We start from the raw sequence: 14,252 nt of genomic DNA on the forward strand, positions 1-14,252 counted from the left end.
AGGACACATGGACCAGGTGGAGGCCCAGAGAGCTACTCCAGGGAAGCCTCTCTGGCTGGTGTAGACCCGGGTCACACACAGCAGCACAACAGGGGAGGCCCAGGTTGGGGTCACAGTCAGTCACCTCTCTACGTGGAGATGGTCTTTAAAAAAAAACAAAACAGATGAAGACTTTAGAGGCCCAAAGTTCAGAAGATATTATGGAGGCTCCCCATATAGAATTTAAAATTGAAGGGCGCCTGGGTGGCTCAGTGGATTAAGCCTCTGCCTTGGCAGAGGTCATGATCTCAGGGTCCTGGGATCGAGCCCCGCATCGGGCTCTCTGCTCATCAGGGAGCCTGCTTCCCCCCTCTCTCTGCCTGCCTCTCTGCCTACTTGTGATCTCTTTCTCTGTGTCAAATAAATAAATAAAATCTTTAAAAAAGAAAGAATTTAAAATTAAAACCATACTAGGATGTTTGTAAACTGTCCAATGAAGAGTCTTAAGTATAAACATAAATTACTCAACAAATACTTCCTGAATTTCTGATGCACGCAGGACACTGTTCTGGTTCTGTAGACTGAGCTCATGAACAAATTAAAGTTCCTGACAAGGAAGGTAGGAAATCCTATTAAATAATTACAGGAGATACATATATATCTTTACCCTGTTTTGTCCTAAATATACCTTCATAAATTTTTTCTTCATAGAGGAGGAAAATAGATATTTTCATATATATTCATATATTTCTATATACCTATGTGTATAGCTTCAAATCTAGATAGAATATATCCTATTTCTGGGGCACCTGGGGGGCTCAGTCAGTTAATCGACTGCCTTCGGCACAGGTCATGATCCTAGAGTCCCAGGTTCGAATCCCACATCAGGCTCCCTGCTCAGCGGGGAGTCTGCTTCTCCCTCTGACCCTCCCCCATCTCAAGATCTCTCTCTTTCATTCTCTTTCAAATAAATAAATAAAATTTAAAAATATATATATCCTATTTCCTATACATACAATTTCATGTATATATAGTTTGACAGATACAGATTCCTCCACAGAGGAAGAACACAGGATATATAGCGAGGGGGGAGGGAGATGATTATATATATCCCATTTATATACTTATATATATCACATATTTAATAACTACATTCTATAGAGAGTTTCCTATATAGAGGGAGAGAACAGATGTTTTTACTTTTCTGCATATTCTATATCTGGTACATATTTTATTATCATGTGTGTCATATAACAGTTTCACATGTGTAAATATCCCATTTTCTCGTATGTATTGTATATGTACTCTCTGTCATATGTGCCTCCTCTGTCATATACAGCAGCGTCGTGTGTGTGTGTGTGTGTGTGTGTGTACACACACATTTCCTCCCCCGCGCCCTCTCAGCAAGGCGTGTGCGTGCACACATATGTGGACACATTCCTACAAGAGTATCGGTGCCTCTCCGAGACGGGGACTTGGAGACGGAGCCGGCAAGGCCCGCGGTAAAGCGAGCAGGAAGGGAGAGTGTCTGCGGTCGGAGCAGCAGTGGGGATGGGCTCTCGGGTGGGAAACACCTGGGCTGTCCTGGAACCCAAGGAGCCCCAGTGGCGGGCAAGGACGGGAGGCGTGGTGTGCGACAGGGGCACACGAGGCAGATCACGCTGGTGGGAGCTAGGACGGAGCCTTCTCCGGAGCCTGCGGCCGGGTGGGGAGGCTGGGGCAGAGGGCGCGCTATCCCGCGGCTGGAGCCTGGGCAGCTGGTGCTGGGCTGTCTGGACGCCATTGCAATATGTGCTGGTTTTCCGTTGCCATTTAAAAAAAAAAAGTACCGTGCATGTGTTGACCTAAAACGGTGTTTATTATTGCACAGTTTTGTAGGTTAGAAGAGCTACGTGCGTCTCAGCGGGCTACGGTCACCGTGTCAGGAGGGCGGCATCCTTTCTGGACAATTCCAGGGGGGAGATCTGTTTCCTTCCCTTTTCTGTCGTCCAGCATGGGTGGTTCAGTGGTAGAATTCTCGCCTGCCCTTTTCTGTCGTCCAAAGATGTAGGTCAACAGTCATAGATGAGAGAGTTCTGGGGACCCGATGTCCAGCACGGTGCCTGGAGTCAATAAATCCTTACTGCGTACTCCGTGTTCTCACCACAGAGAAATCACCCCCGTCCTGGGAGGTGGTGGAGGTGGGGACCAACCTTGACGTCGCCACCGCTGCCCAGTATGCGTGTCTGCCATGTCATCGTGTCGCACGCCTCAGTTACACAGTGTGGCGCGTCAGTTCTGTGTCAGTAAAGCCGGGGAGAGAAGCCAGCGGAAGGGATGTTTCGTGTTGAAAGCAGAGGTTATCCCCATGTTCTCAGTGAAAGCAGAATCTATTAAACAAGACAGGATTGTGACAGCTACAATAGCAAAACACTAACCCTTTAGATAGAGTCATACAATATTTACCGTACTTGCAAAATTAAAGGAATAAATCAGTGTTTACTCTCCCATCAGATTTGATCACGTGGACTTCGTAGCCCCCCGAGGCAGAACACTCTGTGGCCCAAACACGGCGCGAGGTTGGGAGCCCGAGAACGGCAGGGCACGGCCCGTGTCATGGGGCAAAGCTGTGGGAACCAAGGAATCCCACACTCTCCCTCGGGAACAGAATCCTGGGCTTGTAAACCACACTTGGGTGGGCAATCTCTCCAAGGTGTCGGAAGTCCCTCTGACGACACCGGTGCACCCAGGCACATCTCCCCATCGCAGAGCCAGCCGGTGAGAGCCTCAGTTCCAGCCGCGACCTCGCTTTCCCTTTGCCGCGTGACCTGACATACTCACAGGGCCAGGCGTCAGGGTGCTGACACCCCCAGGGTCGGGGTGCTGACACCCCCAGGGCACCTCTCCTATCTACCCCAGGCTGCCTTGCCAACATCTCCACCAGGGAGACGTGCTGTCCCCGTGTTTAGCTCGTGGCATGGCACATACACCCTTGCCTCTGGCTTGTGGGTGACAAGACGGAGAGAGACTTCCCACAGCCACTCATGGCCCCCTCCATGATGAGCAACATCAGGTTTTTCTTGGCCTGTGCGGATGGCGGGGCTGTGGGCCAGCCCCCGGGCCCTGTAATCCTCTGTTCTCTGCGCCTTGTGAGGGCCCCGTGGTGGCCATGTCCAGGTTCCCAGCGAGTCCCCCTTGCCCAGAGTGTGCTGGTCTCGGGCACCTGCATGGCACCTCAAGGCCACATCCTCTTCGGCTCTTCATTCTGAGGCCCGAGCGGGGGCTGCCTTGCTCAGCGCTAGCAGCGCGGACGCCGAGCCCTCCTTTATTCTCACTTCGTCACTCGGAGCAGCGCTGGGCACTGTGCTGTCCAGGGCCTCCCAGACTTTGCAGTTGCCAGTCACTGGCCTCTGGCCTTGCGATGGGGTGATGTCTTGGACTCCCCCAGAAACCTGAATGCTTCCTTGGGGCATCCTTCCGGCGGCCTCCGACGGTCTGTGACCTCTCAGGGACTTTGCTTCTCTCTGGCGGGGGCGGCTGTTTAAATAATTCCAGGCAAGAAGTAATGAGTTAGACTCTAAAAGGCATGCTTGGTGGGGAGGTCGTTGGCGAAGGAAAATCGATGCCAGCCGTGACGAGAGTGAATGGACGGGCATCACCGATGAGAAGGGCCAGGTGGTCCAGCAGCATCTGCGGATGATGCCCGTCTCCCGGCTAGGCAGACCGGGGGCAGTGGTTCCATTCGCAGAACAATGAACTTGGAAAGGAGAGGCAGGTTCATGAACAATGAACTTGGAAAGGAGAGGCAGGTTCATGGGGCGCGTGAGGATGAAGGAGGTCGGCACAGCACGGGCGAGCCGTGGGAATCGCGGGACGGGCACAGCCAGGGGGCGCCGATGAGTCGCGCATACTTCCATATGTTCCTCCCCTGAGACGGTTTTGTGAGCAGAGGTGTACAGCTGTGTGATCCTGGGCAAACCAGATGTACGGTCGGCCCCATTTAGGGCCAAGCAGGAGCCACGTAACGAGCAAGGACCAGCCTGATATTTGGGTGGAGGTTTCTAAGCGTGGAGAGACACTGAGCTGCGAGCACTGACGTGTCTCCATGGGTGAGGGGCCTCAAAGTGGCATCTCCTTGGATAAGAATCTGCAATCTGATTGCTTCCAAAGGAAAGGTCACCTTCAGGGTAAGACTTAGAGAGAACGCGGCGGTGATGTCGGAAGGCCCCCAGGGCTGGCTCACTGAGCTGCACCGTGTTCACATCCTGGAGACTTCCACCGTGTTTCCTGATTCCTAAACGCTGTACAGTGTACGTCTGTCAAGACAGGGACAAGAACAGTTTCTGCGTTAGTAGGTTTATACTCCAGTGTTTATTCGAGTAATACATGTTGGACACCATCCACAGTGATCTCCTCCATGTTCTTCCTTGGGACGAGATGGAAGTTAAGAAGTCGTTCGCATCAGGAAGAGGCCAGGAAACAGTGTGATAGAGAACGAGGTGGGTGGCAGGTGGTCGGAGGGACTAGCGGTGACGGTGGTACGCCAGCACCCGAGCACCCCCCACCTGTGAACTGGGACTTGGTTACACGGGGCCCCCGTCCCCTTCACTGCAAGCACAGTGAGCCTGGCCGCTCTGTCTCGTGCTGGTGCGACGGACACGTCCCGTACCAGTGTCGCGCGGTGTCTCACCACTTCTCTGGAGCAGGAGAGCAGCGTCCGTGTGTCAGCACAGAGGACATTCACTGTGTGCAGCCGGGTCTGTTACTGTTGCAAAGAGTTCAACGGCTCGGGTTTAATGGCTGCCGTTTCAACCCCAGCTCATTTTTAAGTCGCATTCAAGGAGCTCTGCTTCAGACTTTCAGTCGGGCCCTCCCGGTTCTCCCCTTCATCACCACCCCTGTGTCTCCGACGACCTCGCCCAATGCGCTCCCCTCCCCCGCCTCGTTTTACCTCCAAGACTGTGCGATGCTTAGTGTCCTTCCACCGCCGGGGTTAGAGCAAGGCTCGCCGCTGTAACCGGCAAGACTCCTCCAACACGCTCAGCGCTCATTTCTCTTTGTACAACACTCCGACGTCGTGCTCCTGTCCCCCGCCCCATGGGGCCTCAGGGACCCAGGCTCCTTCCGTCTTGTGGCTTCTCTGTCTAGCTCTCTTGAGCGGAACGGAGGACAGTCTGGAAAATCATGCACGATGCTCACGGGCCGCGTTCCGTCCACCGGACCCCAGTCACCTGGTCCTTACCTAACTGACAGGAGTAGCTGTGCCCCCAGACAGTGGAACGAAGGCACACTCTCGGGGTGGAGGGCCCTGAAACCCAAGGAGGTACGAGGACCTGTAACGGTTATTTACATTCAATGGACGCTCGTTGTTCCGTATGGAACATGCTGTGAATGTGGGATTTACAGAAAAATACTGGGTCAAAAATAGACTAAATATGTAGTTTTAATTCCGTGAATTCTGAACATTTGTAAGATGTTAGTGTTATGCCAAATCCATTCTGAAAAAATTGAAGCTGTCGGAGGTGCCATGAATTTACAGTGACCCTTAGAATTCAGATAACGGTAGCTATCCTAACTGCCGGGGTCGTTGTGGTCCCAGAACTGTCCTGAGCACTTACAGGCAATAGTTCTTCAAATCTTCATGACATCCCCTAACAGTGGGGCCCGGGTTTCAGGTGGGAAACCTAATGCCCGCACCCAAGTTTGAACCCCGGCCGTCCGGCTCCAGCGTGCACCGGGACCCATCAAAAATAAACACAGTTCTGGTGTCCTGAGAGACAGAAGACAGGAGAGCCAGGAGGTGGGCTCTGGTGCATACAGATGGCTTAGCAGGAGGGACGCATGGTGGGGAGGGGCAGCCCAGGTCCCCTGCTCCCTGGACCCCTTCCCAGTGGATCGAACAGTGACCTGAAGAGAATACAGGTCAGAGTCCCTGCCCCAGCAGAGGCACAGAAGGAGACGGAGCTGATCCCTAAGCAGGGTGGGTCTGGAGGGCTCCCTGAACAGACGGAGCCCAGGGCGGCCAGAGGAGGCCCCCAAGGAGCAGGCTGTGTGTCAGACGTGCATCACGGAGCCTTTGGCTCACCTGAATGTTAAATCTGCGCTCTCCACAGCTGAGCACATGCACCCCTGTGGGGGCCAAGGCTCTCTTGGACTCCCCCTCCTCCCCCCAGCCGAAAGAGAGTGCCGGAGGCTCCTGGAGGAAAGGTCTGGCGTTTTGCAGATTACAGACCTCTCTGAGCTCTGCTGTCAGCGGGAGTCAGGAGCTCAGCACCGTATTCCGACTCCAACCTTCAACAACTCGGAGGAATTCTTGTTGTGGCAGCTCAATTTAGAGGCTTTCTGTTGTGTTGTCAGAGTAAGATGGCTTCATTAAGACCAGACACATTCCCAGGGCCTCTGGACTGCTTCCGAGCTCTGTGTGCAGTGTATTTGAGAAAAGAGTGGTTTGAATTCAGTGATGTGGAGACGGATGGATGGATGGACGGACGGATGGATGGACGGACGGATGGATGGACGGATGGACGGATGGAGGACGGATGGATGGACAGACAGACAGATGGATGGGTGGACGGATGAATGGACGGACGGATGGATGGACGGATGGGTGGAGGAGGGGAAGATGGATAGATGGACAGATGAGTGGGTGGACGGATGGATGGATAGAATGGAGATATATAGAAATATAGATAAACTTTAAGCATCCTTATAGGAAATCTTTTTTTTTTTTAAAGATTTTATTTATTTATTTGACAGAGAGAGATCACAAGTAGGCAGAGAGAGAAGAGGAAGCAGGCTCCCCGCCGAGCAGAGAGCCCGATGCGGGACTCGATCCCAGGACCCTGAGATCATGACCTGAGCCAAAGGCAGCGGCTTAACCCACTGAGCCACCCAGGCGCCCCCTTATAGGAAATCTTAAATCAACCAATTTTGAGATGGAAATGTAGACTGTTGGACATACCAAGTGACCATCTGTTGCTGTATTTGGCAACACCTGGGGGGGAAACATTGACTTTCTAGGTAGACAAATCACTCAAGAATTTACCATAACGTGTTTTCAAGAGTTTTTTTGAATTGAAAACACGATTGTTTCTTCTGCACGGCCATGCCTTCCGTTTATTTCAGATAACAGAAATCTTCTTTCCTTTGAAACCTTGGAAATGCTTTTTCAAATGCGAGGATCGCTTGTGCCCCGACGCCCCCTTCGTTCTCCTCTGGCCCGCTTCTGTGGGGTGGTGTGAATGAGCTCCTGCATCTTCCTCCCCGGAGGCAGAACTGGGAATTTTTACCTTTAAGGTCAGCTTCAAGTTCAAGTGCAAGACATTTCTGTAATCTTGGAAAATAAATAGGTTCAGCTCAGGTTCAACCTGGCTCACATTAATTGGTTTTAGACTTGAGATTTGGGGAAATAATTTGCACCTGTGTTCAGTGTGGCTTGTTTAGCAGATCAGTCCCTGCTCGTCCTGTGCGGGGCTCAGCCTGGGGTCAGCCCGGGTCTCCTGGAGCAGAAACACACCCCCACTCCCTCACTTCGCCCGAACGCCTGTCCTCTTTCTCCCTGGGGCCTCGTGACTGAGACAGCCCATAGGGGGACATATCTCATTAGGCCCTTGAAAAGAATTTGTTTCTTTTTTTTTTTAAGATTTTATTTATTTATTTGATAGAGAGAGATCACAAGCAGGCACAGAGAGAGAGAGAGAGGAGGAAGCGGGCTCCCCGCTGAGCAGAGAGCCCGATGCGGGACTCGATCCCAGGACCCTGGGATCATGACCTGAGCCGAAGGCAGAGGCTCAACCCACTGAGCCACCCAGGCGCCCCTGATAAGAATTTGTTTTAATGTGTCAATTCATTGACTTGAGATCCTAACTCACAAGTAAGATTAATTCTGACTTGTGACTCATTTAGAAGGATTCATATCATTTTCCCTTTGTCGCATTAATTCCCCTAAAAATTTAAAGTCCCCAGTTGTGTGCTAGCCAACACGGTACCCTTCAAGGCAGCGGACGGCCCCGTTGGCAAGGGGCGCGCACAGCAGGCAGCCCCTCACAGCAGAGACCCTCGGATAAAGGCCGGCCACCGAGCGAAGGCTGCTGTGGCTCTATTCGCGTTTGCCTTCCCACGTGTTTGACAGACTGTTCCCCAAACTGCTGCTTCTGTTCTCAGGCTAAACACACCTCTGGCGTCGTAGCACTTAGCTTCGTGACAACCGTGACGGGACAATGCCCACCGCGCACGGGGAGGGAGATCGTCTGATGTCTTGGAAACGGATCGCCAGACTCGGCGTCCTCTCACACCTGCCATGGGCAATGCCAGGCCTGCCGTCCCCGGTTGGCCTTCTGCAAAGCTAATTACCGACAGTAAGACGTTCCACGGTCCCTCAGGCCACACAAGTCTCAAAATGGATTTTAATTCGCTGTAATTAAGAGCCGTGTATCCTCCGTGGGGTTGCGGCGAGAGCATGGAAGAAGAGTGGAGGGGGTCTTGAGAGCCCCAGAAGGCAGCGAAACCCCCGTCCCTGGCGTAGAGAAGGAGAGGCTTTCCTGACGCTCCGGCTTCTCCCCCTGGAGGCCACCTTTGTCCTTGGCCGTTGGCCAAGCGGTCGGAAGATTTCCTGAGAATCAAGGAACTAAAGTTATGAGTCCCAAAGACTGTCTGTGACAGCCCAGTGACACCTGCTTCTGGGGAGCATGGGGAGCCACACTCGTGGGGGTCCATCATGGAGATGCACTCACTCACGCGGGCTAGAGGGGAGACATGGAGAAGTCACCAGCAAGCAAGAAGGGAGATCTCCAGCACCTTGAGTGCGCCAAGGAGCCCCCTTGTGGCCATAGCAAGAAGGGAACTGGGACCTGCCATTCCCCCGACGGCTCCCTTCCCCGATGGCTCTGGGGGGCCTGTGTCTGGGGGCACTGGCCTTGGAAGATACCTGGTTCCATGCACCGTGTTGGGCACGAACCCCCTGCCTGCATCCCATGCCCAACCAAAGAAACTGGAACCAGACCAGTTGCCAGGGGGGCAGGAATATGTGGAAATTGCTGGGATGATCTCTGGACCCAACACGCTGCTGCCCTACAGAGTTTGCAAGGACGTTGTGCGCTCTGCCAATATTTGGCCTCACATCCCAACCCCCTTTTTTGAGATGAAGCCCGGAAGGTTCTTAGTCATGACAGAGGTCAGCCTGGAAAGCTGAGGGTGCTAATTCCAAGAAGTTCGGTAGACAGATCACCACTAAACTTGAAACAGCAAGGAGCTCGATAAACTGAGGCAGGCAGGTAACAGCAGTGAGATGGCTTTGTCTCATCGGATGACATCACTGATAACCGCCCTGTGTGCGCTCCTGAATATACGAGTGTGGCGGAGTCTGTGTCGGCTTCTCATTATTCTCATTGCAGACCAGCTCGTGGACAGGTAGGGGGACCGATATGCGTAATGTGGGACCGATATCGGATGGCAGTTAGGCGGCGGCATCAGAACCTGGGGGCTGGTGCCACGCCCCGGGCCCCTGTTACTGCAGGACGTGGCACCTCCCTTAGGAAAGGACACCGTGTCTCAGACAGTCTGAGCATGACTTTGGATGAGTATTTACCTAGCCAGGCTCTGTTGGTTCCAGTTCGTTTTTATTAAACTAGAAATGCGTTCCCCTCCTCCCTTGAACCACAGCTTAAAATTACTCCCAAATTCAAACAGTTTGGATAGAGCCTTGCCTTTCTCCACATCTGCAAACCCTGAAAAGGAATGACCAGTTTTCATCACCTCCCAGCCCGTGCAGATTGTTAAAACTCTGAGCATTTGGAGGGTGTGGGGCGAGGCCCGTCCATTATGAAGAAGCTGACGCCCCTCCCGACAGATCTGATCAACGCGTTCGTCATTGCAGAGATTCACAAAAATAATCACGCACACTTTATGTCTCGGTTCATAAATGCAAAGTGACAGCCTATGACTTAGCTACAAAAACGATATTATCGAGGCAAAAAGAATCTGAGAGGAACTCGAGACTACGGGAAGGGGAATGATGGAATTGAGCGCCGGCATAAATGTAAATCACAAAGGAAGATTGGTGTAATGCGACGCGAGAGGCAGAAGCGGCAGGTGTTAAAAAGATCATCTACTCATCGCGGGTGAAGAGTCCCTCCGGCTGGAAATCGTTGGTGAGAGAAAACCTGGCTTTGGACAGGAGGAGCGGGCCACGTAGAGGCAGTTTAAGGTTGTGAGAGAAATAAAGCATCATTAGAGGACATCCTGTTTTATAATATTGAGGCACAGGATAAGAAAAATGGGGGCATAAAACATCATGTCCTTCATCTCAAAAACAGCCTTTCTTGAAACAACCTCCTTTGAATACTTTTGGAAGAGCCAAGGCTTATTGATGTTTATATCAGCAAACACGTAATGGGTGTATCTGCTTGCTCCCTGCACGGTATCCGCACTCTGAGCGTGCCGGTGAATGAGCCTCGGGTTCCGGGGTCCCCTGCACCGGACTCTGATCTCATCACCCTCTCTCTGTTCCGTTTGCATACGGTAAGAGTATTTGGAAACCGTCTCCCCGCATCGCCTCACCCCTGACCTGAGAAGAGCAGCTCTAAGTGAGCACGGGGTCTGGAACCTTCATGATTATTCACGAACAAGTTGGACCCCTGTGGACCCAATTAAGCACTGGCTGTGGTCCAGCATGGCATCCTGACACGCAGGGGGGATGCAGCTCGTAGCAGGCAAAGGATTCTAGATGGTGCATAGATGGAAGCTTTCAAAAGACCGTATTTGTGCATTTCACCTAATACATTACAAGAAGGTAAGCAACACGTTGAAACTGGGATTGCAAATATTTTGCTTAGCAGAAGGTGAAGGGTATATATATTTTTTTAAGTAACAGGATCAGTAGAAGGGGTTTTTAGGCATGTGGTGTAAACCCCGAAAACGGGATGCATACACGGCCAAACCTGAGAAGAGTCGCGACACGGAACCCCTTCCTTCATTCACCAAGTATGTCTCGAATCCCCTCTTTGCTTCAGACCCACGTCCAGATGATGGAAACATAGAGATAAGCAAAAAATAGTGAGCTAACGTCCCTCCTTGTTTTTACATTCTATGAAGCAAGTGCATTCTTCAAGATGCTCTCGGGTGAAAATAACAGAATAAAGAACCAGAAGTGGCTAATAATAAGATTTATAATCCGTTCTTCGGGCTAACACACTCAGAGACTGCTGATTGGAGATGTGGGTATGCCAGCAATCCCATGATATCAGGCATCCCCAGGCCGGCTTCCCAGCACCTCTCCTGGCTCTGTACTCAGTATCACAGAATAGCTGCTGTGGCTCCAGCCACAGCATATTCATACCACCACATCCCATAGTTATGTTTCCTGTTTGGCCACAGCAGAAATTTGTGTTCGAGAGTCTTAGTCCTGGAAACTGGATAGAAATACAAAATCTAGGGCCCTACCCCAGACCTACCAAATCAAAAACTGTGGTGGGTGGGACTGGTAATGTGTATTTTAACAAGCCCTTCAGATGACTTGGCTGAATGGGGAAGTTTAAAAACCTGCTGCTTTAAGAAAATGCTGTTGGGGGTGGGGCGCCCGGGTGGCTCAATGGGTTAAGCCTCTCCCTTCAGCTCAGGTCATGATCCCCTTGTCCTGGGATTGAGCCTCACATCTCATCGGGCTCTCTGCTCAGCTGGAAGCCTGCTTCCTCCTCTCTCTGCCTGCCTCTCTGCTTACTTGTGATCTCTGTCTGTTGAATAAATAAATACGATTTTTTTAAAAAATAAAGAAAGTACTGTTTGGGCACAAAACAGCCTGATTTCAGTAAAGGTAAATGTGCAAGTTTGATTGCTACAGAGATATGAAATAGGCATCACAATGTAGGGTTCCAATCCCTCTTTTGGCCACCAACTCATGGGATCACTTCCAGATATATTTTAACGTCCCTTGATTTTATTTATCTAAATGTTGTTGGAGCAGGGGCATTGCTTTGGGAGGAGGATGGTTCCCAAGATCAGTGGCTTTCAACCAGACTTGAGAGCCCCCTGCCGCCAGCACCAGGGGACATCTGGCCATATCTGCAGACATCTGAGGTTGCCACCATCACGGGAGGGGACACTGCTAGCATCTAATGGGTGGTGGGCAGGGTTGGTCCTCCAGGCCACAGGACACAGGTCAGCCCCACCAGACAACCATCCAGCCCCAAATATCCCCGGTGACAGGGTTAGATGAACTTGAAAGCATGCGTTAGCTCTCAGCGTGTAGGACACAGACGGACCTTGAAAATATGATGTTAAATGAAGACACCAGACCTAGAAAGACACATATTGCATGATTCCATTTATGTCAAATACCTAGAATCAACAAATCCGTAGTAGGTACAGGAAGCAGACTAGTGGTTGCCGGGGCTGATGGGACGGGAATGGGCATGGGGTTTCTCTTTGGGGGTAAAAACAATCAGCATCGGTGATGGCTGCTCAGCTCTGGGAGGGTGTCGCAGACACAGAATCATACACTCGAGAAGGTTACTTGTACAGTATGTGAGTTCCAGCCGCAGACACAGAATTACATACCCAAGAAGGTTATTCGTACAGTATGTGAGTTCCGTCTCAGTAAAGCTGTTCTAGAAGGTGGCGGAAGACTTTAGCGAAACCGTTACCTGCGGTAGGAATGTTCCTATTTGCTAAGAAAACCCAGTTGTACGTCTTAGAGAAAGCTGCATTTCCCCCCCTCCCCATGGCTAATCCCTTAACTATTTTTAAAGATTTATTTATTTATTTATCGGAGAGAGAGGGAGAGAGAGCGAGCACAGGCAGACAGAATGGCAGACAGAGGCAGAGGGAGAAGCAGGCTCCCTGCTGAGCAAGGAGCCCGATGCGGGACTCGATCCCAGGACGCTTGGATCAGGACCCGAGCTGAAGACAGCCGCCCAATCAACTGAGCCACCGAGGCGTCCCCCCTTAACTGTTTTTAAAAGTGAATATATTTGCCCAAGAAATCATCATGACTTACTTCTTCTCCTTCTTTGAACTCTGAATCTGTCATTTGTATCTCGGTGAATGAGAGCCTCGTTTTTACCTTTTGCAAAGCTTGACCGTTTGGTCGTCTGGCAAGAGGGAAAACACTCACTTGCCACAGCTTTCTCCTTCTGGGGGGTTCACTCCATCCACCCACAGACATTTCTCCAGCAACAAGTGGGGACCAAGGCCTGGCCTTTATGCTCAGCCCTGCCCCCCGCAGTACTCTGGGTGAAGGGTAATTCTTTGCACTTCCGTGAGCTCCCGTATCTGAGAAGCTCTGGAGGCAGGGCTTGGGCCGGTTCCCAGTTTGTACTGCCATTTGAATTCAGAACGAGATGATTTTAATGTCAAAGAGATACACACTCTCTAGACCTGAGTTATGTCTACGAGGGTGCAGAGCGGTTGAAGGCAGAGTCTGCGATGTCACGTGATGTGTGTTAAGAAATGGGCTTTCGTGGGGGAAAATTTTGAATCGAGAAGCAGCAAAGAGAAGGCAGAAAGTCCTCCGACGGCTTGCCATTCCAAGTAGAGCTGTGTCGGGACGCTGGGCCGTGTCCCCGCGGGCGGGTCCTCACGCCCGTTGCTGATGTCCACGTGTTACAGGGCAGGTGTGAAAGCCGCCTTGCTGGACGGACGCCCCGGGCACCGCAGGCTGGTTTTTGCCGTGGGCGATTTCTAGGAGTGGTCTGGGGAATCTGGCTGCCCACCCGCTGGAGGCTTGGCCACCGCTCGTCCCGGGGAGCGTAAGCCATTGGTCTGCTGCGTTCGCCCCGCTTCCTGGCTTCAGACCTTACACAGATGGATGGCTCAGTGCGCGGAAGCCTTCTCTCATTCGGTGTCATATGTCTGAGGCCCATCGTGTCACTGTGTGAGTCAATAATCCTTTCCTTCTCGTCGGGGAGCGGTTTTCTACGGCATGAATACACCAGTGTGCGGCGTATGCATTTTCCTGTGGACAGACGCCTAGGGCTCTCCGGGTCTCAGCTCCCATGAAGAGTGGTGTGAACATCCACACACAGGTGGATACGTATTTTTGCTTCTTTCTGGTGAATACTTCTGAGTAAAATACCTGGGTCGTTAGCAAAGGGAATGCGTCACTTGGTAAGAAGCTGCCGGATTTTCCACCCATGGAGCCTGAGAATTTCGGTTGCTCCCCGTTCTCGGCAGCCTGGGATGGTTTCATCCCTTTGTGATGAAGCCGTCCCGGGGAGCTCCGTGTGTCTCTGTGTGGCAGCCGGACCACCAGCCGCATGCAGAGCGTGGGCACCAGGGATGTCTGCGCCCGACTCAGTGCC

The 14,252-nt window shown here is 51.9% G+C and overlaps 1 protein-coding gene across 1 annotated transcript in view; it reads left to right on the forward strand.

The window, feature by feature from the left end:
- Positions 1 to 14,252, forward strand: part of TMEM132D (transmembrane protein 132D) — a 518,464-nt gene that overhangs the window by 443,304 nt on the left and 60,908 nt on the right. The gene's annotated exons all lie outside the window — the stretch shown is intronic.

The sequence above is a fragment of the Mustela putorius genome, unplaced genomic scaffold (genome assembly GCF_011764305.1).
Source record: "Mustela putorius furo isolate JIRA1106 unplaced genomic scaffold, ASM1176430v1.1 tig00537248_pilon_pilon_pilon, whole genome shotgun sequence".
Taxonomy (NCBI): Eukaryota; Metazoa; Chordata; class Mammalia; order Carnivora; family Mustelidae; genus Mustela; species Mustela putorius.